Source organism: Suricata suricatta, chromosome 10, assembly GCF_006229205.1.
Source record: "Suricata suricatta isolate VVHF042 chromosome 10, meerkat_22Aug2017_6uvM2_HiC, whole genome shotgun sequence".
NCBI classification, from domain to species: domain Eukaryota; kingdom Metazoa; phylum Chordata; class Mammalia; order Carnivora; family Herpestidae; genus Suricata; species Suricata suricatta.
In genome coordinates this window covers 6,073,598-6,079,776 of record NC_043709.1, presented here as the reverse complement: position 1 = coordinate 6,079,776, position 6,179 = coordinate 6,073,598, and positions in this window count along the sequence as shown.

The following is a 6,179-nucleotide window of genomic DNA, read 5'->3' as shown; positions in this document are numbered from 1 at the left end:
CACCAGCTCCAGGAGGAAATGCAGACAGCCGGGCCGGGGACTCTGACAGCCCCCGACCTTGGCCAGATGGGGAACACCTGACCCCCGTCACCCCCTTGACCACAGATCTGGGAGGCTGCCGAGCCTGCTGTGCCTCAGTCTAGTGATTGGCAGGTCCAGGGAGGACCCTGCGCTCAGGGCTCAGGATTATCCCAGAGGACGGGTGAAGGGCCACCTGGAGAGAGGCCGAGGGACCCTCAGCGAGGACTTTCCTGCCTCCTCCCCCAGTGTCAGCAGTTTCCAGTCCTCCTCTTTTCCGTCTCTGTAGTGACAACCAGCATTTATTTTTTTTTAACATTTTTTAAATGTTTATTTTTGAGAGAGAGAGAGAAAGAGGGAGAGAGAGCGCGCGTGCAAATGGGGGAGGGGAAGAGACAGCGAGACGCAGAGTCTGAAGCAGGCTCCGGGCTCAGAGCTGCCAGCACAGAGCTGTCCCCTCGTTAGCTCTGTCCCCCCACAGCAGGCGTTGGGAGGCCTGAGTTCTCCCCCACTGCAGCCTGGAAGGGTGTCACGGTCACTGCAGTATAAGGGGCCTCTTGGGTGAGGGAGGGACCCGGGCAATTTTCCGGCTCCCAGCCCATGTCAGTGCTGCCTGGTGACACAGACGGACGCAGGAAGGCCCTGCTCCCGTAGGTGCAGGCTGGGGCCCCTGCCCCGCAGCCCAGGAGGGCTTCTCCGCCCCGGGACTGGAGGGGCTTCCCTGCTGAGCCCGGGGATGTGATCCGGGGGCTGGGCTTCCGCCCCCTCCCCAGCCGCAGCCCCTCACGTGTGCATGGAACTCCCTCATTACAGTTTACAAAGTGCGTTCACAGACATTATCACATTGGCTCCTAAACGCCCCCTAAAAACCACAATAAATCTCTCACTCTGGCTCCGGAGCCCACCGGCTGCTGTGTAATCAGTGAGCAGAGGGGCCTCGGGGCCCGGAGCCTGCCAAAGCTGAAGGCGGCGGGGGCAGAGGGGGGTCCACGTGGGCGGGTAGCAGGTGGTGGGTGGCGGGCCCAGCTGGGCCGCTGTGGGAGCAGCGAGCAGGTCCTGAGGCCCAATCCCGTGAAGGAGAGACGTGCTGTCTGCGGGAGCCGGCCCGTGGGGCTTCAGGGCACAGGTTTATAGGGCCTGGGGACCCGGCAAAGGTGAGGGGGAGGACCAGAGGGCTCCTTAGTACCTAGGAAAGCCATCAGGGAGGTAGGCTGGTGGCCAGGCACAAGGGGCCCGGCGACAGGCTGCCCTAGCAGGCCTCTCGCCTGCTTTTCTTCACCCCCTAGACAACAGCCCTCAGCCAGCTCCCCTGGGCGCCAGGCCTCTGGGCGTGCTGGCCTCCGTCTGAATGTCATTACTGCCTTTTAGAAATCCTAACCCTCCTTGAAGGACAGCTCAGAATCCCCCCACCTGTAGGTCCCTCCCCGGCCCCGGAGGCTATCCCTCAGGCCCACAGCTATGCCTGGCCTCTGCTCCCTAAATTGTCAGGCCCCTTTCTCTCTCTGTACCTTTTGTGCCCCCCACAAGGGTAGTGGATTTGCAGAGGCCAAGACTGCACCCCACCCCCACACTCAGTCACAAGCAATGGCATGAGGCTGGGGTGGGGCGCGCTGGTGGGGCCAATACCCCAGCCCGGAGCGTTGTAGGAGGACTGAGACCCCCACATGACAGGCCCAGCAAGCACTGCCCCTGCATTTTCAGCCTAGTCGCCAGCCCTGGGCGACCACAGAGAAAGAAGCCCCGAAACACCTAAGCCAAATCAGCCAGCAGCCATGGTTGGGTTTTGTTTTTTTTACCATTTCCCTTGCTCCTCAAAGTTATAGGAGCTCAACTTACAAACTGTGGAAAGTTCAGGAAAGTTTAAACAAGCAGGGTGAGGGAGGGCCCGGCCCGAGGGGGCTGCGGCTGGCCTGGCAGGCGTCCCTCCCACAGCACAGGGCGGCGGGGGGGCTGTGCTCCCCCCTCTGCCGCCCGTCCAGCGGGCAGGCGTCCGAGTGAGCTGTGGGCTTGACCTCCGGACTGTGGAGGCGGCCGGCCGGGTGCAGCTGTGGTTGGGGCCGTGTCACAGCAGGCGAGGAACAGGTGCAGACTTGTCTGCGGTCACCTCTGAAAGGATCGGCATTTTCCCTTTTCCTTGGTATGAAAACCAGCTGCTGGGCCCGGGCCCTGATGGCAGGTGTGCATCACGTGGTGTCTGAAGCAGGTCAAGGTGGTGGACGCCAGGGAGCTGGAGATGGAGGGTGCCCACTCTCCCAGGGGATAAAGGAGTCCCTCTGGGAGACAGACTCGGGGTCTGGGAGTGTGGACTCGGGGAAGCCCCAGGGCCTGGGGCCCTGGCCTGGCTTTCCACAGGTACCCCAAGTTTTAATTTTATTTTTTTTCACATTTTATTTATTTTTTAGAGAGAGAGAGCATGAACAAGGAAGGTGCAGAGAGAGAAAAAGGCACAGACTCGGAAGCAGGCTTCAGGCTCTGAGCTGTTAGCCCAGAGACCGACGTGGGGCTCGAACCCCTGAACCGGGAGATCATGACCTGAGCCAGAGTCGGACGCTCAACTGACTGAGCCACCCGGGCGCCCCCCACAAGAACCCAGTTTTTAAAGAGGCCGGGATTATGAACAGACATTCCTCCAAAGAAGAGAAACAAATGGCCAATAAGCACGGGAACAAAATGCTCAGCGCGTCAGTCATGGGCCGAAACCACGAGAGACCATTTCTCACCCACTAGGCCGGCTGTGACCAAAAGGCAGGCAGTGACAAGTGTCGGTGAGGATGGGGACACTCAGAACCCTTTGTCCTGCTGGTGGGAATCTCAAAATGGCGAAAGCCGCTGCCAAAGACAGTCTGGCCGTCTGTCCAAGGTGAAATAGAGTTACCCCACAGCCCAGCAAGCCCACCTGTAGGCACATACCCGAGAGAAATAAAAATATGCGTCCACACAAAGATTCGTGCATGAATGTTTATAGCACCATTTTCATAACAGCTCCAGAGCGGAAACAGCCCCCATGCTCACCAACCGGTGAATAGATAAACAAAATGTGGAAATGTGGTCTACCCAAACGACGGAATATTATGTGGCCATAAAAAAGGAGTGAAGTACTGATTTGTGCTCTAACACCATTGAGTGAATCTTTTTTTTTAACTTTTTTAATGTTTTATTTATTTTTGAGAGAGACAGAGAGAGACAGTGTGAGCAGGGGAGGGGCAGAGAGAGAGGGAGACACAGAATCCGAAGCAGCTCCAGGCTCCGAGCTGTCAACACAGAGCTCGACGCGGGGCTCGAACCCACGAACCATGAGATCATGACCTGAGCCGAAGCCAGTCGCTTAACTGACTGAGCCACCCAGGCGCCCCCATCGAGTGAATCTTAAAACCACATGAGCCCAAGTGGAAGAAGCCAGACACAAAAGGTCTCGTATTTTCTGATTCCGTAACACGAAATATCCAGAACTCACAAATCCAGAGAGACAGAAAGTAGATGACAGATGAAGGGAGACTCCTAACGGGTACAGAGGTACTTTGGGGGTGATAAAAATGTTCTGGAATTAGATAGTGGTGATGCTTGCACAACCCTATAAGTATATTAAGAACCACCGGATTGTACACTTTAAGGGATGAATTTTATGGTATGTGAATTATATCTCAATAATGCTGGGTTTTTTTTAAATGATGAGGTCCCCACAGGGCAGTCTACCCCACAGGTCCCCAGCAGTTGGCCTCGGTGCCTGTCCAAGCTCTGCCCCTGCCCCTTCCAAGCTGCCTTCCTGGGATAATGGCAGGGTGCCAGGCAGTGGACTCCAGCCTGTGCCTGCCTCGGGCCTTTCACTCTGGAAACTCCTTCTTGACTAAACGCTCTTCCCTCCGCTCCGGCTCCTCCGCGGGCGTTCCTCTGGGACGCCTGGCCCCCACCGAGGCCTTCCCCGATCCCAGGCCCTGTGACTGATTCCCTTGTCTTGCGTGCAGTTTCCCACCTTTGATGCCAGCGCAGAGCAGACCAGAATACGCCCCAGCCAAACAAGTGAAGCAGGAATCTTCAGTCTGGGGCCTGGCATATCGGGAGGGGTGGGCCGGTGCGGGGTGGGCTTTCCTCAGGGTAACCCCGTGGGTGACATGACATCACCCCCACGTCCAGCCCCAGCTGGTCACTCCCTTGACACTTTCCCTATTCAGCTCCCTGGATGCTCAGGGTTAGGTCCCTGGACCCTGCACTGGCCAGGGCCACAGCCTCGTCACTGGTGTCCCCGTCCGAGCAGCTTGCCTTTTCTCTTGCTGGCGCTGCACTGCGAGGCGGGTCACCCCCAGCATCCTGTGCGCGCACGTTCGATGACGGTCCTGCTCCACACGTGTCCCCAACCCTCGCCTGCGGGGGGTGCTGTGCTTCTACCCCCTCCCTGCCTCCGGGGGCGCGCTTCCTCCCTGAGCCGTGGCAACATGGGGCTCTCTCGACTCTGCCAGTCTTTTCTAGAACACACAAACCAGGAGGCATGACCTGACCGGGTTTCCAGTGACTGTGACTTCATTTGAAATGACTTAGGAAACGGTTAACAATGAAATCACACGTAGTCACAGACTTGTTGCATGATCTTAAATCGGTGAGAATTAAGAGTCTCGATTGCTCTTATTCTGTCCCGTAAAGTGGCTTCAGGTTCAGACACACTGTATGGCAATCCGTGAGAGCAGAGACCCCGTGTGCCCAGTTCTTGGGTGCAGCCGCAGTGCCTGGGGCAGTGCCTGGGTAGTTTGGGCTGCTAAGGAGGGGCTGGGTGGGTATAAGGTAGAAAGATAGGAAAGAGGGAGGGAGGGGTGGGGAGGAGGCCAGTAACTGTGAGTGAGCGGACGGGTGGGAGGGAGCAGAGGGTTCGTATGGGCCCACGGACCACTCTGAGCCCGGCCCCTCGACCAGAGTACAGAGAGGATGGCTCTCCCTGGGGCTCGGCGGGCATCCACGCAGCACCCGCGGGCACAGAAGGACCGCCTCCGCTCCCGTCTCCACTCTCCCTGGGGGCCTCTGCTCAGCCTCTAGGCCTGGCTGGCCTCTCCCGCAAATTGACCAGAACTCTCTGGAGCCATCCTTGACATCTCTGCTCATGCTTTCTCTCCTCCCCCTCCTCTCCTCCCCCCTCCTCTGTACCCCTCTCTTCTCTTCCCTTCCTCCTCTCTCTCTTTCTCGCTCTCTCCCCCAACCAATCCATCAGCAGATCCTGTTAGATTACTTTCAACAGCCTCCTATCTGGCTCCCGGGTTCTGCCTCTGCCCCTCCCCCAGTCTACTCTCAACTCAGCGGCAAAGGGCTCCTTGTAAACGGTGAGTCTGGGAGGCCTCGCCATCTGGCCCCCATTTCCTCACTCCTCTGCTACCGCCTCCCCCTCCCCGCCTCCCCCCACAGCCTCAGCCTCCCTGCTATCCTCCGCTGTGCCCGGCACGCTCCCCGCTCCAGACCTTTGCCCTGGCTGTTCCCTCTGCCTGGAATGCTCTTCCCCCAGAGGGCCATCTGACTCACCTCCTCACCTCCTTGCCATCTTTGCTCAAATGTCACTTTCTCAATTAGACCTTCCTCGGACACCTTATTTATAAATGAAAATAAAAACCCACCCCTTGTTTCCTTTTCCTGTTTTATTTTTCTTCTCAGAGCTTATCACTCTGGACCACAATATATTTTACTTCCTTATGAGGTTTTTTTTCTGGTCTGTGCTCCTCCATTGGAACGTGATCTCCAGCAGGTCCTTGTCCACCGCTGTGTCCCCAGCACTGAGCACAAGGTCTACGAGGCACAGGTGAGGGGCTCCGTAAACGTGCGCAGGCCGGGCGGCGGGAGAGACTCTCTCTGGGCTGGAGGCTCGCCCTCCCTGCCCCAGGCCCAGCGCACACAGCTTCTCACTGCTCTGTCACTGTCTTCCCCCTTGGCCACTGTCTGATTCAGCCCACCAGGGGCCACTTATAGAGTCCCCAGATTCCTCGGGGACTGCCTCCCTCTACCCCCAAGAGGGAGAGGGCTGCCCACGCTCTCTCAAGGGCTAATGGGACGGCCGTGGCCACGGGGGAGTTCAAAGGAAGACAGTCTAGGGCCGGCCCGTCCTCCGCTTGGTTCAGAACCGTCTTTGCGGCACCTTCTCCAGGGGGCCCAGGTGGGCCCCGGCAGCCAGTACTTCTATGAACCCCTTG